Source organism: Taudactylus pleione, unplaced genomic scaffold, assembly GCF_031769625.1.
Source record: "Taudactylus pleione unplaced genomic scaffold, aTauple2 ptg000321l, whole genome shotgun sequence".
In the NCBI taxonomy this organism is placed as follows: Eukaryota; Metazoa; Chordata; class Amphibia; order Anura; family Myobatrachidae; genus Taudactylus; species Taudactylus pleione.
Window position 1 is genome coordinate 187,833 of NW_028284722.1, and position 26,118 is coordinate 213,950.

The window sequence follows — 26,118 nt, forward strand, 5'->3', positions numbered from 1 at the left end:
GAGGGCCCTGTTACTTAAAATATTGCAGGAGCCGGTTGCGCCCTCGGGGTAAGTCACGACCCACCTGAAAGAGAAATACCTGACTTGAAGAGAATACGTCTCAGAGGAGCCTGCTGCCTGCCGCAAAAACGGTGCTGCCGTGTGTTCCTCTCTCATCCCAGGCCCGCTTAATTTTTGAGACCTGGGAAAGCAGAAGGAACCAGACACTCACACCTTACATAACCATTTATCTGTCCTTTTTCAACCTATTTGGTTCTTGCTGCCAGCTCATTTATGAATAGCAGTGTTCATGAATTTTTCCACAATTGTTTTTCCATGAAGTATAATTAATAATCACAGGAGACAGGGGCTGCAACATTGTATACATGACTAGATGTGTCATTTATTTATTATTTATTGTATATTATATGTTTCTAATACATGATACTGAGTTGCTGGCATTTATGGTTGAGGAAAGAAAGAGATAAAACAAACTATCTCTCATATAACAAAAGTATATTGATAATATATCTGTCCTGTATGTATATACTATACCTGCAACATTTATCAAAAATATTTTTAGAAGCATTATAGTGTTTAAATTCTAATTTATGTGTATGTTGGTTACATATAGAGCTACTACATGAATTCATTAATGAAGAAAGGGAGTGAATGTACTAACAGCTAAACCTGCCTATTTTACCCATTAGGGGATATGTTGTTAATGATTAAATATGATCACCACAATGTAATTATTTCATACACAATTACAGAATGTCTAATATATTTATGTGTGCTTAGTGATGGATATGATGTGCATGTGTGCTTAGTGATGGATAGGATATGTATGTGTGCTTAGTGATGGATAGGATATGTATGTGTGCTTAGTGATGGATAGGATATGCATGTGTGCTTAGTGATGGATAGGATGTGTATGTGTGCTTAGTGATGGATATGATGTGTATGTGTGCTTAGTGATGGATAGGATATGTATGTGTGCTTAGTGATGGATATGATGTGTATGTGTGCTTAGTGATGGATATGATATGTATGTGTGCTTATTGATGGATAGGATATGTATGTGTGCTTATTAATGGATATGATATGTATGTGTGCTTAGTGATGGATAGGATATGTATGTGTGCTTTTTGATGGATAGGATATGTATGTGTGCTTATTGATGGATATGATATGTATGTGTGCTTAGTGATGGATATGATATTTATGTGTGCTTAGTGATGGATAGGATATGTATGTATGCTTATTGATGGATAGGATATGTATGTGTGCTTAGTGATGGATAGGATATGTATGTGTGCTTAGTGATGGATAGGATATATATGTGTGCTTAGTGATGGATAGGATATGTATGTGTGGTTATTGATGGATATGATATGTATGTGTGCTTAGTGATGGATAGGATATGTATGTATGCTTATTGATGGATATGATATGTATGTGTGCTTAGTGATGGATAGGATATATATGTGTGCTTAGTGATGGATAGGATATGTATGTGTGCTTAGTGATGGATATGATATGTATGTGTGGTTATTGATGGATATGATATGTATGTGTGCTTAGTGATGGATAGAATATTTATGTGTGCTTATTGATGGATAGGATATGTATGTGTGATTAGTGATGGATAGGATGTGTATGTGTGCTTATTGAAGGATAGGATATGTATTTGTGCTTATTGATGGATATGATATGTATGTTTGCTTAGTGATGGATAGGATATGTATGTGTGCTTAGTGATGGATAGGATATGTATGTGTGCTTAGTGATGGATAGGATATGTATGTGTGCCTATTGATGGATAGGATATGTATGTGTGCTTAGTGATGGATAGGATATGTATGTGTGCTTAGTGATGGATAGGATATGTATGTGTGCTTATTGATGGATAGGATATGTACGTGTGCTTATTATTGGATATGATATGTATGTGTGCTTACTGATGGATAGGATATGTATGTGTGCTTAGTGATGGATAGGATATGTATGTGTTCTTATTAATGGATAGGATATGTATGTGTGCTTATTGATGGATATGATATGTATGTGTGCTTAGTGATGGATAGGATATGTATGTGTGCTTAGTGATGGATAGGATATGTATGTGTGCTTATTGATGGATAGGATGAGTATGTGTGCTTAGTGATGGATAGAATATTTATGTGTGCTTAGTGATGGATAGGATATGTATGTGTGCTTATTGATGGATAGGATATGTATTTGTGCTTATTGATGGATAGGATATGTATGTTTGCTTAGTGATGGATAGCATATGTATGTGTGCTTAGTGATGGATAGGATATGTATGTGTGCTTAGTGATGGATAGGATATGTATGTGTGCTTAGTGATGGATAGGATATGTATGTGTGCTTATTGATGGATAGGATATGTATGTGTGCTTAGTGATGGATAGGATATGTATGTGTGCTTAGTGATGGATAGGATATGTATGTGTACTTAGTGATGGATAGGATATGTATGTGTGCTTATTGATGGATAGGATATGTATGTGTGCTTAGTGATGGATATGATATGTATGTGTGCTTAGTGATGGATAGGATATCTTAGAGATGGATATGTATGTGTGCTTAGTGATGGATATGATATGTATGTGTACTTAGTGATGGATATGTATGTGTGCTTATTGATATATAGGATATGTATGTGTGCTTATTGATGGATATGATATGTATGTGTGCCTATTGATGGATAGGATATGTATGTGTGCTTAGTGATTAATATGATATGTATGTGTGCTTAGTGATGGATATGATATGTTTGTGTGCTTATTGATGGATAGGATATGTATGTGTGCTTAGTGATGGATAGAATATTTATTTGTGCTTAGTGATGGATAGGATATGTATGTGTGCTTATTGATGGATATGATATGTATGTTTGCTTAGTGATGGATATGATATGTTTGTGTGCTTAGTGATGGATAGGATATGTATGTGTGCTTAGTGATGGATAGAATATTTATTTGTGCTTAGTGATGGATAGGATATGTATTTGTGCTTATTGATGGATATGATATGTATGTTTGCTTAGTGATGGATAGCATATGTATGTGTACTTAGTGATGGATAGGATATGTATGTGTGCTTAGTGATGGATAGGATATGCATGTGTGCTTATTGATGGATAGGATATGTATGTGTGCTTAGTGATGGATATGTATGTGTGCTTATTGATGGATAGGATATGTATATGTGCTTATTGATGGATTGGATAGGTATGTTTGCTTATTGATGGATAGAATATGTATGTGTGCTTAGTGATGGATAGGATATGTATGTGTGCTTATTGATGGATAGGATACTTATGTGTGCTTAGTGATGGATAGGATATGTATGTGTGCTTAGTGATGGATAGGATATGTATGTGTGCTTAGTGATGGATAGGATATGTATGTGTGCTTAGTGTTGGATAGGATATGTATGTGTGCTTAGTGATGGATATGTATGTGTGCTTATTGATGGTTAGGATATGTATGTTTGCTTATTGATGGATAGGATACGTATGTGTGCTTATTGATGGATAGGATATGTATGTGTGCTTAGTGATGGATAGGATATGTATGTGTGCTTAGTGTTGGATAGGATATGTATGTGTGCTTAGTGATGGATATGAATGTGTGCTTATTGATGGTTAGGATATGTATGTTTGCTTATTGATGGATAGGATACGTATGTGTGCTTATTGATGGATAGGATATGTATGTGTGCTTAGTGATGGATAGGATATGTATGTGTGCTTAGTGATGGATAGGATATGTATGTGTGCTTATTAATGGATAGGATATGTATGTGTGCTTAGTGATGGATCTGATATGTATGTCGGCTTATTAATGGATATGATATGTATGTGTGCTTAGTGATGGATATGATATGTATGTGTGCTTATTAATGGATATGATATGTATGTGTGCTTAGTGATGGATATGATATATATGTGTGCTTAGTGATGGATAGGAAATGTATCTGTGCTTAGTGATGGATAGGATATGTATGTGTGCTTATTGATGGATAGGATATGTATATATGTGTGCTTATTGATGGATATGATATGTATGTTTGCCTATTGATGGATATGATATGTATGTGTGCTTATTAATGGATATGATATGTATGTGTGCTTATTAATGGATATGATATGTATATGTGCTTAGTGATGGATAGGATATGTATGTGTGCTTATTTATGGATATGATATTTGTGTGCTTATTGATGGATAGGATATGTATGTGTGTGCTTATTGATGGATATGATATGTATGTGTACTTAGTGATGGATAGGATATGTATGTGTGCTTAGTGATGGATAGGATTTGTATGTGTGCTTATTGATGGATATGATATGTATGTGTGCTTATTGATGGATAGGATATGTATGTGTGCTTACAGATGGATAGGATATTCATGTGTGCTTATTGATGGATAGGATATGTATGTGTGCTTATTGATGGATAGGATATGTATGTGTACTTAGTGATGGATAGGATATGTATTTGTGCTTAGTGATGGATAGGATATGTATGTGTGCTTAGTGATGGATATGTATGTGTGCTTATTGATGGATAGGATATGTATATGTGCTTATAGATGGATTGGATAGGTATGTTTGCTTATTGATGGATAGGATATGTATGTGTGCTTAGTGATGGATAGGATATGTATGTGTGCTTATTGATGGATAGGATACTTATGTGTGCTTAGTGATGGATAGGATATGTATGTGTGCTTAGTGATGGATAGGATATGTATGTGTGCTTAGTGATGGATAGGATATGTATGTGTGCTTAGTGATGGATAGGATATGTATGTGTGCTTAGTGATGGATAGGATATGTATGTGTGCCTATTGATGGATATGATATGTATGTGTGCTTATTGATGGATATGATATGTATATGTGCTTAGTGATGGATAGGATATGTATGTGTGCTTAGTGATGGATATGATATGTATGTGTGCTTATTGATGGATAGGATATGTATGTGTGTGCTTATTGATGGATAGGATATGTATGTGTGCTTATTGATGGATAGGATATGTATGTGTGTGCTTATTGATGGATAGGATATGTATGTGTGCTTATCGATGGATAGGATATGTATGTGTGCTTAATGATGGATAGGATATGTATGTGTGCTTATTGATGGATAGGATATGTATGTGTGCTTAGTGATGGATATGATATGTATGTGTGCTTAGTGATGGATATGTATGTGTGCTTATTGATGGATAGGATATGTATGTGTGTGCTTAGTGAAGGATAGGATATGTATGTGTGCTTAGTGATGGATAGGATATGTATGTGTGCTTAGTGATGGATATGTTTGTGTGCTTATTGATGGATAGGATATGTATGTGTGTGCTTATTGATGGATAGTATATGTATGTTTGCCTATTGATGGATAGGATATATATGTGTGCTTATTGATGGATAGTATATGTATGTTTGCCTATTGATGGATAGGATATATATGTGTGCTTATTGATGGATATGATATGTATGTGTGCTTAGTGATGGATATGATATGTATGTGTGCTTAGTGATGGATAGGATATGTATGTGTACTTAGTGATGGATAGGATATGTATGTGTACTTAGTGATGGATAGGATATGTATGTGTGCTTTTTGATGGATATGATATGTATGTGTGCTTAGTGATGGATAGGATATCTTAGTGATGGATATGTATGTGTGCTTAGTGATGGATATGATATGTATGTGTACTTAGTGATGGATATGTATGTGTGCTTATTGATGGATAGGATATGTATGTGTGCTTATTGATGGATATGATATGTATGTGTGCCTATTGATGGATAGGATATTTATTTGTGCTTAGTGATGGATATAATATGTATGTGTGCTTACTGATGGATAGGATATGTTTGTGTGCTTATTGATGGATAGGATATGTATGTGTGCTTAGTGATGGATAGGATATGTATGTGTGCTTAGTGATGGATAGAATATTTATTTGTGCTAAGTGATGGATAGGATATGTATGTGTGCCTATTGATGGATATGATATGTATGTTTGCTTAGTGATGGATAGCATATGTATGTGTGCTTAGTGATGGATAGGATATGTATGTGTGCTTAGTGATGGATAGAATATTTATTTGTGCTTAGTGATGGATAGCATATGTATGTGTGCTTAGTGATGGATAGGATATGTATGTGTGCTTAGTGATGGATAGGATATGTATGTGTGCTTAGTGATGGATAGGATATGTATGTGTGCTTAGTGATGGATAGAATATGTATGTGTGCTTAGTGATGGATAGGATATGTATGTGTGCTTAGTGATGGATAGCATATGTATGTGTGCTTAGTGATGGATAGGATATGTATGTGCGCTTAGTGATGGATAGGATATGTATGTGCGCTTATTGATGGATAGGATATGTATGTGTGCTTATTGATGGATAGGATATGTATGTTTGCTTAGTGATGGATATGATATGTATGTGTGCTTAGTGATGGATAGAATATTTATTTGTGCTTAGTGATGGATAGGATATGTATTTGTGCTTATTGATGGATATGATATGTATGTGTGCTTAGTGATGGATATGATATGTATGTGTGCTTATTGATGAATAGGATATGTATGTGTGCTTAGTGATGGATATGTATGTGTGCTTATTGATGGATAGGATATGTATATGTGCCTATTGATGGATTGGATAGGTATGTTTGCTTATTGATGGATAGGATAGGTATGTGTGCTTAGTGATGGATAGGATATGTATGTGTGCTTATTGATGGATAGGATACTTATGTGTGCTTAGTGATGGATAGGATATGTATGTGTGCTTAGTGATGGATAGGATATGTATGTGTGCTTAGTGATGGATATGATATGTATGTGTGCCTATTGATGGATATGATATGTATGTGTGCTTATTAATGGATATGATATGTATATGTGCTTAGTGATGGATAGGATATGTATGTGTGCTTATTGATGGATATGATATTTGTGTGCTTATTGATGGATATGATATGTATGTGTGCTTAGTGATGGATAGGATATTTATGTGTGCTTAGTGATGGATAGGATATGTATGTATGCTTATTGATGGATATGATATGTATGTGTGCTTAGTGATGGATAGGATATGTATGTGTGCTTATTGATGGATATGATATGTATGTGTGCTTAGTGATGGATATGATATTTATGTGTGCTTAGTGATGGATAGGATATGTATGTATGCTTATTGATGGATAGGATATGTATGTGTGCTTAGTGATGGATATGATATGTATGTGTGCTTAGTGATGGATAGGATATGTATGTGTGCTTAGTGATGGATAGGATATGTATGTGTGCTTAGTGATGGATAGGATTTGTATGTGTGCTTATTGATGGATATGATATGTATGTGTGCTTATTGATGGATAGGATATGTATGTGTGTGCTTATTGATGGATAGGATATGTATTTGTACTTAGTGATGGATAGGATATGTATGTGTGCTTAGTGATGGATAGGATTTGTATGTGTGCTTATTGATGGATATGATATGTATGTGTGCTTATTGATGGATAGGATATGTATGTGTGCTTACAGATGGATAGGATATTCATGTGTGCTTATGAATGGATAGGATATGTATGTGTGCTTATTGATGGATAGGATATGTATGTGTGCTTATTGATGGATAGGATATGTATGTGTACTTAGTGATGGATAGGATATGTATTTGTGCTTAGTGATGGATAGGATATGTATGTGTGCTTAGTGATGGATATGTATATGTGCTTAGTGATGGATAGGATATGTATATGTGCTTATAGATGGATTGGATAGGTATGTTTGCTTATTGATGGATAGGATATGTATGTGTGCTTAGTGATGGATAGGATATGTATGTGTGCTTATTGATGGATAGGATACTTATGTGTGCTTAGTGATGGATAGGATATGTATGTGTGCTTAGTGATGGATAGGATATGTATGTGTGCTTAGTGATGGATAGGATATGTATGTGTGCTTAGTGATGGATAGGATATGTATGTGTGCTTAGTGATGGATAGTATATGTATGTGTGCCTATTGATGGATATGATATGTATGTGTGCTTATTGATGGATTTGATATGTATGTGTGCTTATTGATGGATAGGATATGTATGTGTGTGCTTATTGATGGATAGGATATGTATGTGTGCTTATTGATGGATAGGATATGTATGTGTGTGCTTATTGATGAATAGGATATGTATGTGTGCTTATTGATGGATAGGATATGTATGTGTGCTTAATGATGGATAGGATATGTATGTGTGCTTATTGATGGATAGGATATGTATGTGTGCTTAGTGATGGATAGGATATTTGTGTGTGCTTAGTGATGGATAGGATATGTATGTGTGCTTATTGATGGATATGATATGTATGTGTGCTTAGTGATGGATATGGTATGTATGTGTGCTTAGTGATGGATATGATATGTATGTATGCTTAGTGATGGATATGTATGTGTGCTTATTGATGGATAGGATATGTATGTGTGTGCTTAGTGAAGGATAGGATATGTATGTGTGCTTAGTGATGGATAGGATATGTATGTGTGCTTAGTGATGGATATGTTTGTGTGCTTATTGATGGATAGGATATGTATGTGTGTGCTTATTGATGGATAGTATATGTATGTTTGCCTATTGATGGATAGGATATATATGTGTGCTTATTGATGGATAGTATATGTATGTTTGCCTATTGATGGATAGGATATATATGTGTGCTTATTGATGGATATGATATGTATGTGTGCTTAGTGATGGATATGATATGTATGTGTGCTTAGTGATGGATAGGATATGTATGTGTACTTAGTGATGGATAGGATATGTATGTGTACTTAGTGATGGATAGGATATGTATGTGTGCTTTTTGATGGATATGATATGTATGTGTGCTTAGTGATGGATAGGATATCTTAGTGATGGATATGTATGTGTGCTTAGTGATGGATATGATATGTATGTGTACTTAGTGATGGATATGTATGTGTGCCTATTGATGGATAGGATATGTATGTGTGCTTAGTGATGGATATAATATGTATGTGTGCTTAGTGATGGATAGGATATGTTTGTGTGCTTATTGATAGATAGGATATGTATGTGTGCTTAGTGATGGATAGGATATGTATGTGTGCTTAGTGATGGATAGAATATTTATTTGTGCTTAGTGATGGATAGGATATGTATGTGTGCCTATTGATGGATATGATATGTATGTTTGCTTAGTGATGGATAGCATATGTATGTGTGCTTAGTGATGGATAGGATATGTATGTGTGCTTAGTGATGGATAGAATATTTATTTGTGCTTAGTGATGGATAGCATATGTATGTGTGCTTAGTGATGGATAGGATATGTATGTGTGCTTAGTGATGGATAGGATATGTATGTGTGCTTAGTGATGGATAGGATATGTATGTGTGCTTAGTGATGGATAGAATATGTATGTGTGCTTAGTGATGGATAGGATATGTATGTGTGCTTAGTGATGGATAGCATATGTATGTGCGCTTAGTGATGGATAGGATATGTATGTGCGCTTAGTGATGGATAGGATATGTATGTGCGCTTATTGATGGATAGGATATGTATGTGTGCTTATTGATGGATAGGATATGTATGTTTGCTTAGTGATGGATATGATATGTATGTGTGCTTAGTGATGGATAGAATATTTATTTGTGCTTAGTGATGGATAGGATATGTATTTGTGCTTATTGATGGATATGATATGTATGTGTGCTTAGTGATGGATATGATATGTATGTGTGCTTATTGATGAATAGGATATGTATGTGTGCTTAGTGATGGATATGTATGTGTCCTTATTGATGGATAGGATATGTATATGTGCTTATTGATGGATTGGATAGGTATGTTTGCTTATTGATGGATAGGATATGTATGTGTGCTTAGTGATGGATAGGATATGTATGTGTGCTTATTGATGGATAGGAAACTTATGTGTGCTTAGTGATGGATAGGATATGTATGTGTGCTTAGTGATGGATAGGATATGTATGTGTGCTTAGTGATGGATATGATATGTATGTGTGCCTATTGATGGATATGATATGTATGTGTGCTTATTAATGGATATGATATGTATATGTGCTTAGTGATGGATAGGATATGTATGTGTGCTTATTGATGGATAGGATATTTGTGTGCTTATTGATGGATATGATATGTATGTGTGCTTAGTGATGGATAGGATATTTATGTGTGCTTAGTGATGGATAGGATATGTATGTATGCTTATTGATGGATATGATATGTATGTGTGCTTAGTGATGGATAGGATATGTATGTGTGCTTATTGATGGATATGATATGTATGTGTGCTTAGTGATGGATATGATATTTATGTGTGCTTAGTGATGGATAGGATATGTATGTATGCTTATTGATGGATAGGATATGTATGTGTGCTTAGTGATGGATATGATATGTATGTGTGCTTAGTGATGGATAGGATATGTATGTGTGCTTAGTGATGGATAGGATATGTATGTGTGCTTAGTGATGGATAGGATATGTATGTGTGGTTATTGATGGATATGATATGTATGTGTGCTTAGTGATGGATAGGATATGTATGTATGCTTATTGATGGATATGATATGTATGTGTGCTTAGTGATGGATAGGATATATATGTGTGCTTAGTGATGGATAGGATATGTATGTGTGCTTAGTGATGGATAGGATATGTATGTGTGGTTATTGATGGATAGGATATGTATGTGTGCTTAGTGATGGATAGAATATTTATGTGTGCTTATTGATGGATAGGATATGTATGTGTGCTTATTGATGGATAGGATATGTATGTGTGCTTATTGATGGATATGATATGTATGTTTGCTTAGTGATGGATAGGATATGTATGTGTGCTTAGTGATGGATAGGATATGTATGTGTACCTATTGATGGATAGGATATGTATGTGTGCTTAGTGATGGATAGGATATGTATGTGTGCTTAGTGATGGATAGGATATGTACGTGTGCTTATTGATGGATATGATATGTACGTGTGCTTATTATTGGATATGATATGTATGTGTGCTTACTGATGGATAGGATATGTATGTGTGCTTAGTGATGGATAGGATATGTATGTGTGCTTATTAATGGATAGGATATGTATGTGTGCTTATTGATGAATATGATATGTATGTTTGCTTAGTGATGGATAGGATATGTATGTGTGCTTAGTGATGGATAGGATATGTATGTGTACCTATTGATGGATAGGATATGTATGTGTGCTTAGTGATGGATAGGATATGTATGTGTGCTTAGTGATGGATATGATATGTACGTGTGCTTATTATTGGATATGATATGTATGTGTGCTTACTGATGGATAGGATATGTATGTGTGCTTAGTGATGGATAGGATATGTATGTGTGCTTATTGATGGATATGATATGTACGTGTGCTTATTATTGGATGTGATATGTATGTGTGCTTACTGATGGATAGGATATGTATGTGTGCTTAGTGATGGATAGGATATGTATGTGTGCTTATTAATGGATAGGATATGTATGGGTGCTTATTGATGGATATGATATGTATGTGTGCTTAGTGATGGATAGGATATGTATGTGTGCTTAGTGATGGATAGGATATGTATGTGTGCTTATTGATGGATAGGATAAGTATGTGTGCTTAGTGATGGATAGAATATTTATGTGTGCTTATTGATGGATAGGATATGTATGTGTGCTTAGTGATGGATAGGATATGTATGTGTGCTTAGTGATGGATAGGATATGTATGTGTGCTTAGTGATGGATAGGATATGTATATGTGCTTAGAGATGGATAGGATATGTATGTGTGCTTATTGATGGATAGGATATTTGTGTGCTTATTGATGGATAGGATATGTATGTGTGTGCTTATTGATGGATAGGATATGTATGTGTGCTTATTGATGGATAGGATATGTATGTGTGTGCTTATTGATGGATAGGATATGTATGTGTGCTTATTGATGGATAGGATATGTATGTGTGCTTAATGATGGATAGGATATGTATGTGTGCTTATTGATGGATAGGATATGTATGTGTGCTTAGTGATGGATAGGATATTTGTGTGTGCTTAGTGATGGATAGGATATGTATGTGTGCTTAGTGATGGATAGGATATGTATGTGTGCTTATTGATGGATATGGTATGTATGTGTGCTTAGTGATGGATATGATATGTATGTGTGCTTAGTGATGGATATGTATGTGTGCTTATTGATGGATAGGATATGTATGTGTGTGCTTAGTGAAGGATAGGATATGTATGTGTGCTTAGTGATGGATAGGATATGTATGTGTGCTTAGTGATGGATATGTTTGTGTGCTTATTGATGGATAGGATATGTATGTGTGTGCTTATTGATGGATATGATATGTATGTGTGCTTATTGATGGATAGTATATGTATGTTTGCCTATTGATGGATAGGATATATATGTGTGCTTATTGATGGATATGATATGTATGTGTGCTTAGTGATGGATATGATATGTATGTGTGCTTAGTGATGGATAGGATATGTATGTGTACTTAGTGATGGATAGGATATGTATGTGTACTTAGTGATGGATAGGATATGTATGTGTGCTTTTTGATGGATATGATATGTATGTGTGCTTAGTGATGGATAGGATATCTTAGTGATGGATATGTATGTGTGCTTAGTGATGGATATGATATGTATGTGTACTTAGTGATGGATATGTATGTGTGCTTATTGATGGATAGGATATGTATGTGTGCTTATTGATGGATAGGATATGTATGTGTGCTTAGTGATGGATAGCATATGTATGTGTGCTTAGTGATGGATAGGATATGTATGTGTGCTTAGTGATGGATAGAATATTTATTTGTGCTTAGTGATGGATAGGATATGTATGTGTGCTTAGTGATGGATAGGATATGTATGTGTGCTTAGTGATGGATAGGATATGTATGTGTGCTTAGTGATGGATAGGATATGTATGTGTACTTAGTGATGGATAGGATATGTATGTGTGCTTATTGATGGATAGGATATGTATGTGTGCTTAGTGATGGATAGGATATGTATGTGTGCTTAGTGATGGATAGGATATGTATGTGTGCTTAGTGATGGATAGAATATTTATTTGTGCTTAGTGATGGATAGGATATGTATGTGTACTTAGTGATGGATAGGATATGTATGTGCGCTTATTGATGGATAGGATATGTATGTGTGCTTATTGATGGATAGGATATGTATGTTTGCTTAGTGATGGATATGATATGTATGTGTGCTTAGTGATGGATATGATATGTATGTGTGCTTAGTGATGGATAGGATATGTATGTGTGCTTAGTGATGGATAGAATATTTATTTGTGCTTAGTGATGGATAGGATATGTATTTGTGCTTATTGATGGATATGATATGTATGTGTGCTTAGTGATGGATAGGATATGTATGTGTGCTTAGAGATGGATAGGATATGTATGTGTGTGCTTATTGATGGATAGGATATGTATGTGTGCTTATTGATGGATAGGATATGTATGTGTGCTTAGTGATGGATAGGATATGTATGTGTGCTTATTGATGAATAGGATATGTATGTGTGCTTAGTGATGGATATGTATGTGTGCTTATTGATGGATAGGATATGTATATGTGCTTATTGATGGATTGGATAGGTATGTTTGCTTATTGATGGATAGGATATGTATGTGTGCTTAGTGATGGATAGGATATGTATGTGTGCTTATTGATGGATAGGATACTTATGTGTGCTTAGTGATGGATAGGATACGTATGTGTGCTTAGTGATGGATAGGATACGTATGTGTGCTTAGTGATGGATAGGATAAGTATGTGTGCTTATTGATGGATAGGATACTTATGTGTGCTTAGTGATGGATAGGATATGTATGTGTGCTTAGTGATGGATAGGATATGTATGTGTGCTTAGTGATGGATATGATATGTATGTGTGCCTATTGATGGATATGATATGTATGTGTGCTTATTAATGGATATGATATGTATATGTGCTTAGTGATGGATAGGATATGTATGTGTGCTTATTGATGGATATGATATTTGTGTGCTTATTGATGGATATGATATGTATGTGTGCTTAGTAATGGATATGATATGTATGTGTGCTTAGTGATGGATAGGATATGTATGTATGCTTATTGATGGATATGATATGTATGTGTGCTTAGTGATGGATATGATATGTATGTGTGCTTATTGATGGATATGATATGTATGTGTGCTTAGTGATGGATAGGATATGTATGTGTGCTTATTAATGGATAGGATATGTATGTGTGCTTATTGATGGATATGATATGTATGTTTGCTTAGTGATGGATAGGATATATATGTGTGCTTAGTGATGGATAGGATATGTATGTGTGCTTAGTGATGGATAGGATATGTATGTGTACCTATTGATGGATAGGATATGTATGTGTGCTTAGTGATGGATAGGATATGTATGTGTGCTTAGTGATGGATATGATATGTACGTGTGCTTATTATTGGATATGATATGTATGTGTGCTTACTGATGGATAGGATATGTATGTGTGCTTAGTGATGGATAGGATATGTATGTTTGCTTATTAATGGATAGGATATGTATGTGTGCTTATTGATGGATATGATATGTATGTGTGCTTAGTGATGGATAGGATATGTATGTGTGCTTAGTGATGGATAGGATATGTATGTGTGCTTATTGATGGATAGGATAAGTATGTGTGCTTAGTGATGGATAGAATATTTATGTGTGCTTATTGATGGATAGGATATGTATGTGTGCTTAGTGATGGATAGGATATGTATGTGTGCTTAGTGATGGATAGGATATGTATGTGTGCTTAGTGATGGATAGGATATGTATATGTGCTTAGTGATGGATAGGATATGTATGTGTGCTTATTGATGGATAGGATATTTGTGTGCTTATTGATGGATAGGATATGTATGTGTGTGCTTATTGATGGATAGGATATGTATGTGTGCTTATTGATGGATAGGATATGTATGTGTGTGCTTATTGATGGATAGGATATGTATGTGTGCTTATTGATGGATAGGATATGTATGTGTGCTTAATGAAGGATAGGATATGTATGTGTGCTTATTGATGGATAGGATATGTATGTGTGCTTAGTGATGGATAGGATATTTGTGTGTGCTTAGTGATGGATAGGATATGTATGTGTGCTTAGTGATGGATAGAATATGTATGTGTGCTTATTGATGGATATGGTATGTATGTGTGCTTAGTGATGGATATGATATGTATGTGTGCTTAGTGATGGATATGTATGTGTGCTTATTGATGGATAGGATATGTATGTGTGTGCTTAGTGAAGGATAGGATATGTATGTGTGCTTAGTGATGGATAGGATATGTATGTGTGCTTAGTGATGGATATGTTTGTGTGCTTATTGATGGATAGGATATGTATGTGTGTGCTTATTGATGGATATGATATGTATGTGTGCTTATTGATGGATAGTATATGTATGTTTGCCTATTGATGGATAGGATATATATGTGTGCTTAGTGATGGATAGGATATGTATGTGTACTTAATGATGGATAGGATATGTATGTGTACTTAGTGATGGATAGGATATGTATGTGTGCTTTTTGATGGATATGATATGTATGTGTGCTTAGTGATGGATAGGATATCTTAGTGATGGATATGTATGTGTGCTTAGTGATGGATATGATATGTATGTGTACTTAGTGATGGATATGTATGTGTGCTTATTGATGGATAGGATATGTATGTGTGCTTATTGATGGATATGATATGTATGTGTGCCTATTGATGAATAGGATATGTATGTGTGCTTAGTGATGGATAGGATATGTATGTGTGCTTAGTGATGGATAGGATATGTTTGTGTGCTTATTGATGGATAATATATGTATGTGTGCTTAGTGATTGAAATGATATGTATGTGTGCTTAGTGATGGATAGAATATTTATTTGTGCTTAGTGATGGATAGGATATGTATGTGTGCCTATTGATGGATATGATATGTATGTTTGCTTAGTGATGGATAGCATATGTATGTGTGCTTAGTGATGGATAGGATATGTATGTGTGCTTAGTGATGGATAGAATATTTATTTGTGCTTAGTGATGGATAGGATATTTATGTGTGCTTAGTGATGGATAGGATATGTATGTGCGCTTATTGATGGATAGGATATGTATGTGTGCTTATTGATGGATATGATCTGTATGTTTGCTTAGTGATGGATATGATATGTATGTGTGCTTAGTGATGGATATGATATGTATGTGTGCTTAGTGATGGATAGGATATGTATGTGTGCTTAGAGATGGATAGGATATGTATGTGTGTGCTTATTGATGGATAGGATATGTATGTTTGCTTAGTGATGGATAGCATATGTATGTGTGCTTAGTGATGGATAGGATATGTATGTGTGCTTAGTGATGGATAGAATATTTATTTGTGCTTAGTGATGGATAGGATATTTATGTGTGCTTAGTGATGGATAGGATATGTATGTGCGCTTATTGATGGATAGGATATGTATGTGTGCTTATTGATGGATATGATCTGTATGTTTGCTTAGTGATGGATATGATATGTATGTGTGCTTAGTGATGGATATGATATGTATGTGTGCTTAGTGATGGATAGGATATGTATGTGTGCTTAGAGATGGATAGGATATGTATGTGTGTGCTTATTGATGGATAGGATATGTATGTGTGCTTAGTGATGGATAGGATATGTATGTGTGCTTATTGATGAATAGCATATGTATGTGTGCTTAGTGATGGATATGTATGTGTGCTTATTGATGGATAGGATATGTATATGTGCTTATTGATGGATTGGATAGGTATGTTTGCTTATTGATGGATAGGATATGTATGTGTGCTTAGTGATGGATAGGATATGTATGTGTGCTTATTGATGGATAGGATACTTATGTGTGCTTAGTGATGGATAGGATACGTATGTGTGCTTAGTGATGGATAGGATACGTATGTGTGCTTAGTGATGGATAGGATACGTATGTGTGCTTATTGATGGATAGGATACTTATGTGTGCTTAGTGATGGATAGGATATGTATGTGTGCTTAGTGATGGATAGGATATGTATGTGTGCTTAGTGATGGATATGATATGTATGTGTGCCTAGTGATGGATATGATATGTATGTGTGCTTATTAATGGATATGATATGTATATGTGCTTAGTGATGGATAGGATATGTATGTGTGCTTATTGATGGATATGATATTTGTGTGCTTATTGATGGATATGATATGTATGTGTGCTTAGTGATGGATATGATATTTATGTGTGCTTAGTGATGGATAGGATATGTATGTGTGCTTAGTGATGGATATGATATGTATGTGTGCTTAGTGATGGATAGGATATGTATGTGTGCTTAGTTATGGATAGGATATGTATGTGTGCTTAGTGATGGATAGGATATGTATGTGTGCTTAGTGATGGATAGGATATGTATGTGTGCTTATTGATGGATATGATATGTACGTGTGCTTATGATTGGATATGATATGTATGTGTGCTTACTGATGGATAGGATATGTATGTGTGCTTAGTGATGGATAGGATATGTATGTGTGCTTATTAATGGATAGGATATGTATGTGTGCTTAGTGATGGATAGGATATATATGTGTGCTTAGTGATGGATAGGATATGTATGTGTGCTTAGTGATGGATAGGATATGTATGTGTGGTTATTGATGGATATGATATGTATGTGTGGTTATTGATGGATATGATATTTATGTGTGCCTATTGATGGATAGGATATGTATGTGTGATTAGTGATGGATAGGATGTGTATGTGTGCTTATTGATGGATAGGATATGTATTTGTGCTTATTGATGGATAGGATATGTATGTTTGCTTAGTGATGGATAGGATATGTATGTGTGCTTAGTGATGGATAGGATATGTATGTGTGCTTAGTGATGGATAGGATATGTATGTGTGCTTAGTGATGGATAGGATATGTATGTGTGCTTATTGATGGATATGATATGTACGTGTGCTTATGATTGGATATGATATGTATGTGTGCTTACTGATGGATAGGATATGTATGTGTGCTTAGTGATGGATAGGATATGTATGTGTGCTTATTAATGGATAGGATATGTATGTGTGCTTATTGATGGATAGGATATGTATGTGTGCTTACTGATGGATAGGATATGTATGTGTGCTTAGTGATGGATAGGATATGTATGTGTACTTATTTATGGATAGGATAAGTATGTGTGCTTAGTGATGGATAGAATATTTATGTGTGCTTATTGATGGATAGGATATGTATTTGTGCTTATTGATGGATAGGATATGTATGTTTGCTTAGTGATGGATAGCATATGTATGTGTGCTTAGTGATGGATAGGATATGTATGTGTGCTTAGTGATGGATAGGATATGTATGTGTGCTTAGTGATGGATATGTATGTGTGCTTATTGATGGATAGGATATGTATATGTGCTTATTGATGGATTGGATATGTATGTTTGCTTATTGATGGATAGGATATGTATGTGTGCTTAGTGATGGATAGGATATGTATGTGTGCTTATTGATGGATTGGATATGTATGTTTGCTTATTGATGGATATGATATGTATGTGTGCTTAGTGATGGATAGGATATGTATGTGTGCTTAGTGATGGATAGGATATGTATGTGTGCTTATTAATGGATAGGATATGTATGTGTGCCTATTGATGGATATGATATGTATGTGTGCTTATTAATGGATATGATATGTATATGTGCTTAGTGATGGATAGGATATCTATGTGTGCTTATTGATGGATAGGATATTTGTGTGCTTATTGATGGATAGGATATGTATGTGTGTGCTTATTGATGGATAGGATATGTATGTGTGCTTATTGATGGATAGGATATGTATGTGTGTGCTTATTGATGGATAGGATGTGTATGTGTGCTTATTGATGGATAGGATATGTATGTGTGCTTAGTGATGGATAGGATATGTATGTGTGCTTATTGATGGAAAGGATATGTATGTGTGCTTAGTGATGGATAGGATATTTGTGTGTGCTTAGTGATGGATAGGATATGTATGTGTGCTTAGTGATGGATAGGATATGTATGTGTGCTTAGTGATGGATAGGGTATGTATGTGTGCTTAGTGATGGATATGATATGTATGTGTGCTTAGTGATGGATATGTATGTGTGCTTATTGTTGGATAGGATATGTATGTGTGTGCTTAGTGAAGGATAGAATATGTATGTGTGCTTAGTGATGGATAGGATATGTATGTGTGCTTAGTGATGGATATGTTTGTGTGCTTATTGATGGATAGGATATGTATGTGTGTGCTTATTGATGGATATGATATGTATGTGTGCTTATTGATGGATAGGATATGTATGTGTGCTTATTGATGGATAGGATATGTATGTATGTTTGCTTAGTGATGGATATGATATTCATGTGTGCTTAGTGATGGATATGATATGTATGTGTGCTTATTGATGAATATGATGTGTATATGTGCTTATTGATGGATAGGATATGTATGTGTGCTTAGTAATGGATGTGATATGTATGTTTGCCTATTGATGGATAGGATATGTATGTGTGCTTATTGATGGATATGATATGTATGTGTGCTTAGTGATGGCTATGATATGTATGTGTGCTTAGAGATGGATAGGATATGTATGTGTACTTAGTGATGGATAGGATATGTATGTGTGCTTATTGATGGATAGGATATGTATGTGTGCTTAGTGATGGATATGATATGTATGTGTGCTTAGTGATGGATAGAATATCTTAGTGATGGATAGGATATGTATGTGTGCTTATTGATGGATAGGATATGTATGTGTGCTTAGTGATGGATAGGATATGTATGTGTGCTTAGTGATGGATATGATATGTATGTGTACTTAGTGATGGATATGTATGTGTGCTTATTGATGGATAGGATATGTATGTGTGCTTATTGATGGATAGGATATGTATGTGTGCCTATTGATGGATAGGATATGTATGTGTGCTTAGTGATTGATATGATATGTATGTGTGCTTAGTGATGGATATGATATGTTTGTGTGCTTATTGATGGATAGGATATGTATGTGTGCTTAGTGATGGATAGAATATTTATTTGTGCTTAGTGATGGATAGGATATGTATGTGTGCTTATTGATGGATATGATATGTATGTTTGCTTAGTGATGGATAGCATATGTATGTGTGCTTAGTGATGGATAGGATATGTATGTGTGCTTATTGATGGATAGGATATGTATGTTTGCTTAGTGATGGATATGATATGTATGTGTGCTTAGTGATGGATAGAATATTTATTTGTGCATAGTGATGGATAGGATATGTATTTGTGCTTATTGATGGATATGATATGTATGTTTGCTTAGTGATGGATAGCATATGTATGTGTGCTTAGTGATGGATAGGATATGTATGTGTGCTTAGTGATGGATAGGATATGCATGTGTGCTTATTGATTTATAGGATATGTATGTGTGCTTAGTGATGGATATGTGTGTGTGCTTATTGATGGATAGGATATGTATATGTGCTTATTGATGGATTGGATAGGTATGTTTGCTTATTGATGGATAGGATACGTATGTGTGCTTAGTGATGGATAGGATATGTATGTGTGCTTATTGATGGATAGGATACTTATGTGTGCATAGTGATGGATAGGATATGTATGTGTGCTTAGTGATGGATAGGATATGTATGTGTGCTTAGTGATGGATAGGATATGTATGTGTGCTTAGTGATGGATAGGATATGTATGTGTGCTTAGTGATGGATATGTATGTGTGCTTAGTGATGGATAGGATATGTATGTGTGCTTAGTGATGGATAGGATATGTATGTGTGCTTAGTGATGGATATGAATGTGTGCTTATTGATGGATAGGATATGTATGTTTGCTTATTGATGGATAGGATACGTATGTGTGCTTATTGATGGATAGGATATGTATGTGTGCTTAGTGATGGATAGGATATGTATGTGTGCTTAGTGATGGATAGGATATGTATGTGTGCTTAGTGATGGATAGGATATGTATGTGTGCTTATTAATGGATAGGATATGTATGTGTGCTTAGTGATGGATAGGATATGTATGTCTGATTATTAATGGATAGGATATGTATGTGTGCTTTGTGATGGATAGGATATGTATGTGTGCTTATTAATGGATATGATATGTATGTGTGCTTAGTGATGGATATGATATGTATGTGTGCTTAGTGATGGATATGATATATATGTGTGCTTAGTGTTGGATAGGAAATGTATCTGTGCTTAGTGATGGATAGGATATGTATGTGTGCTTATTGATGGATATGATATGTATGTTTGCCTATTGATGGATATGATATGTATGTGTGCTTATTAATGGATATGATATGTATGTGTGCTTATTAATGGATATGATATGTATGTGTGCTTAGTGATGGATAGGATATGTATGTGTGCTTATTTATGGATATGATATTTGTGTGCTTATTGATGGATAGGATATGTATGTGTGTGCTTATTGATGGATAGGATATGTATGTGTACTTAGTGATGGATAGGATATGTATGTGTGCTTAGTGATGGATAGGATTTGTATGTGTGCTTATTGATGGATAGGATATGTATGTGTGCTTACTGATGGATAGGATATGTATGTGTGCTTACTGATGGATAGGATATTCATGTGTGCTTATTGATGGATAGGATATCTATGTGTGCTTATTGATGGATAGGATATGTATGTGTGCTTATTGATGGATAGGATATGTATGTGTGCTTAGTGATGGATAGGATATGTATTTGTGCTTAGTGATGGATAGGATATGTATGTGTGCTTAGTGATGGATAGGATATGTATGTGTGTGCTTATTGATGGATAGGATATGTATGTGTGCTTATTGATGGATAGGATATGTATGTGTGTGCTTATTGATGGATAGGATATGTATGTGTGCTTATTGATGGATAGGATATGTATGTGTGCTTAGTGAAGGATAGGATATTTATGTGTGCTTATTGATGGATAGGATATGTATGTGTGCTTAGTGATGGATAGGATATGTATATGTGCTTATAGATGGATTGGATAGGTATGTTTGCTTATTGATAGATAGGATAGGTATGTGTGCTTAGTGATGGATAGGATAGGTATGTGTGCTTATTGATGGATAGGATACTTATGTGTGCTTAGTGATGGATAGGATATGTATGTGTGCTTAGTGATGGATAGGATATGTATGTGTGCTTAGTGATGGATAGGATATGTATGTGTGCTTAGTGATGGATAGGATATGTATGTGTGCTTATTAATGGATATGATATGTATATGTGCTTAGTGATGGATAGGATATGTATGTGTGCTTAGTGATGGATAGGATATTTGTGTGCTTATTGATGGATAGGATATGTATGTTTGCTTAGTGATGGATATGATATGTATGTGTGCTTAGTGATGGATAGAATATTTATTTGTGCATAGTGATGGATAGGATATGTATTTGTGCTTATTGATGGATATGATATGTATGTTTGCTTAGTGATGGATAGCATATGTATGTGTGCTTAGTGATGGATAGGATATGTATGTGTGCTTAGTGATGGATAGGATATGCATGTGTGCTTATTGATTTATAGGATATGTATGTGTGCTTAGTGATGGATATGTGTGTGTGCTTATTGATGGATAGGATATGTATATGTGCTTATTGATGGATTGGATAGGTATGTTTGCTTATTGATGGATAGGATAGGTATGTGTGCTTAGTGATGGATAGGATATGTATGTGTGCTTATTGATGGATAGGATACTTATGTGTGCATAGTGATGGATAGGATATGTATGTGTGCTTAGTGATGGATAGGATATGTATGTGTGCTTAGTGATGGATAGGATATGTATGTGTGCTTAGTGATGGATAGGATATGTATGTGTGCTTAGTGATGGATATGTATGTGTGCTTAGTGATGGATAGGATATGTATGTGTGCTTAGTGATGGATAGGATATGTATGTGTGCTTAGTGATGGATATGAATGTGTGCTTATTGATGGATAGGATATGTATGTTTGCTTATTGATGGATAGGATACGTATGTGTGCTTATTGATGGATAGGATATGTATGTGTGCTTAGTGATGGATAGGATATGTATGTGTGCTTAGTGATGGATAGGATATGTATGTGTGCTTAGTGATGGATAGGATATGTATGTGTGCTTATTAATGGATAGGATATGTATGTGTGCTTAGTGATGGATAGGATATGTATGTCTGATTATTAATGGATAGGATATGTATGTGTGCTTTGTGATGGATAGGATATGTATGTGTGCTTATTAATGGATATGATATGTATGTGTGCTTAGTGATGGATATGATATGTATGTGTGCTTAGTGATGGATATGATATATATGTGTGCTTAGTGTTGGATAGGAAATGTATCTGTGCTTAGTGATGGATAGGATATGTATGTGTGCTTATTGATGGATATGATATGTATGTTTGCCTATTGATGGATATGATATGTATGTGTGCTTATTAATGGATATGATATGTATGTGTGCTTATTAATGGATATGATATGTATGTGTGCTTAGTGATGGATAGGATATGTATGTGTGCTTATTTATGGATATGATATTTGTGTGCTTATTGATGGATAGGATATGTATGTGTGTGCTTATTGATGGATAGGATATGTATGTGTACTTAGTGATGGATAGGATATGTATGTGTGCTTAGTGATGGATAGGATTTGTATGTGTGCTTATTGATGGATAGGATATGTATGTGTGCTTACTGATGGATAGGATATGTATGTGTGCTTACTGATGGATAGGATATTCATGTGTGCTTATTGATGGATAGGATATCTATGTGTGCTTATTGATGGATAGGATATGTATGTGTGCTTATTGATGGATAGGATATGTATGTGTGCTTAGTGATGGATAGGATATGTATTTGTGCTTAGTGATGGATAGGATATGTATGTGTGCTTAGTGATGGATAGGATATGTATGTGTGTGCTTATTGATGGATAGGATATGTATGTGTGCTTATTGATGGATAGGATATGTATGTGTGTGCTTATTGATGGATAGGATATGTATGTGTGCTTATTGATGGATAGGATATGTATGTGTGCTTAGTGAAGGATAGGATATTTATGTGTGCTTATTGATGGATAGGATATGTATGTGTGCTTAGTGATGGATAGGATATGTATATGTGCTTATAGATGGATTGGATAGGTATGTTTGCTTATTGATAGATAGGATAGGTATGTGTGCTTAGTGATGGATAGGATAGGTATGTGTGCTTATTGATGGATAGGATACTTATGTGTGCTTAGTGATGGATAGGATATGTATGTGTGCTTAGTGATGGATAGGATATGTATGTGTGCTTAGTGATGGATAGGATATGTATGTGTGCTTAGTGATGGATAGGATATGTATGTGTGCTTAGTGATGGATAGGATATGTATGTGTGCTTATTAATGGATATGATATGTATATGTGCTTAGTGATGGATAGGATATGTATGTGTGCTTAGTGATGGATAGGATATTTGTGTGCTTATTGATGGATAGGATATGTATGTGTGTGCTTATTGATGGATAGGATATGTATGTGTGCTTATTGATGTATAGGATATGTATGTGTGTGCTTATTGATGGATAGGATATGTATGTGTGCTTATTGATGGATAGGATATGTATGTGTGCTTAATGATGGATAGGATATGTATGTGTGCTTATTGATGGATAGGATATGTATGTGTGCTTAGTGATGGATAGGATATGTATGTGTGTGCTTATTGATGGATAGGATATGTATGTGTGCTTATTGATGGATAGGATATGTATGTGTGTGCTTATTGATGGATAGGATATGTATGTGTGCTTATTGATGGATAGAATATGTATGTGTGTGCTTATTGATGGATAGGATATGTATGTGTGCTTATTGATGTATAGGATATGTATGTGTGTGCTTATTGATGGATAGGATATGTATGTGTGCTTATTGATGGATAGGATATGTATGTGCGCTTAATGATGGATAGGATATGTATGTGCGCTTATTGATGGATAGGATATGTATGTGTGTGCTTATTGATGGATAGGATATGTATGTGTGCTTATTGATGGATAGGATATGTATGTGTGCTTAATGATGGATAGGATATGTATGTGTGCTTAGTGATGGATAGGATATGTATGTGTGCTTATTGATGGATATGGTATGTATGTGTGCTTAGTGATGGATATGATATGTATGTGTGCTTATTGATGGATATGGTATGTATGTGTGATTAGTGCTGGATAGGATATGTATGTGTGCTTAGTGATGGATATGTATGTGTGCTTATTGATGGATAGGATATGTATGTGTCTGCTTAGTGAAGGATTGGATATGTATGTGTGATTAGTGATGGATAGGATATGTATGTGTGCTTAGTGATGGATATGTATGTGTGCTTATTGATGGATAGGATATGTATGTGTGTGCTTATTGATGGATATGATATGTATGTGTGCTTATTGATGGATAGGATATGTATGTGTGCTTATTGATGGATAGGATATGTATGTTTGCTTAGTGATGGATATGATATTCATGTGTGCTTTGTGATGGATAGGATATGTATGTGTGCTTATTGATGGATATGATATGTATGTTTGCTTAGTGATGGATATGATATGTTTGTGTGCTTAGTGATGGATAGGATATGTATGTGTGCTTAGTGATGGATAGAATATTTATTTGTGCTTAGTGATGGATAGGATATGTATTTGTGCTTATTGATGGATAGGATATGTATGTTTGCTTAGTGATGGATAGGATATGTATGTGTGCTTAGTGATGGATAGGATATGTATGTGTGCTTATTGATGGATAGGATATGTATGTGTGCTTAGTGA

General features: G+C 34.9%; 1 protein-coding gene across 1 annotated transcript in view; it reads left to right on the forward strand.

Annotated features, from left to right (window-relative positions):
- The window catches only part of FAM135B (family with sequence similarity 135 member B), a 174,395-nt gene that overhangs the window by 40,416 nt on the left and 107,861 nt on the right, over positions 1–26,118 (forward strand). The window lies entirely within an intron of this gene.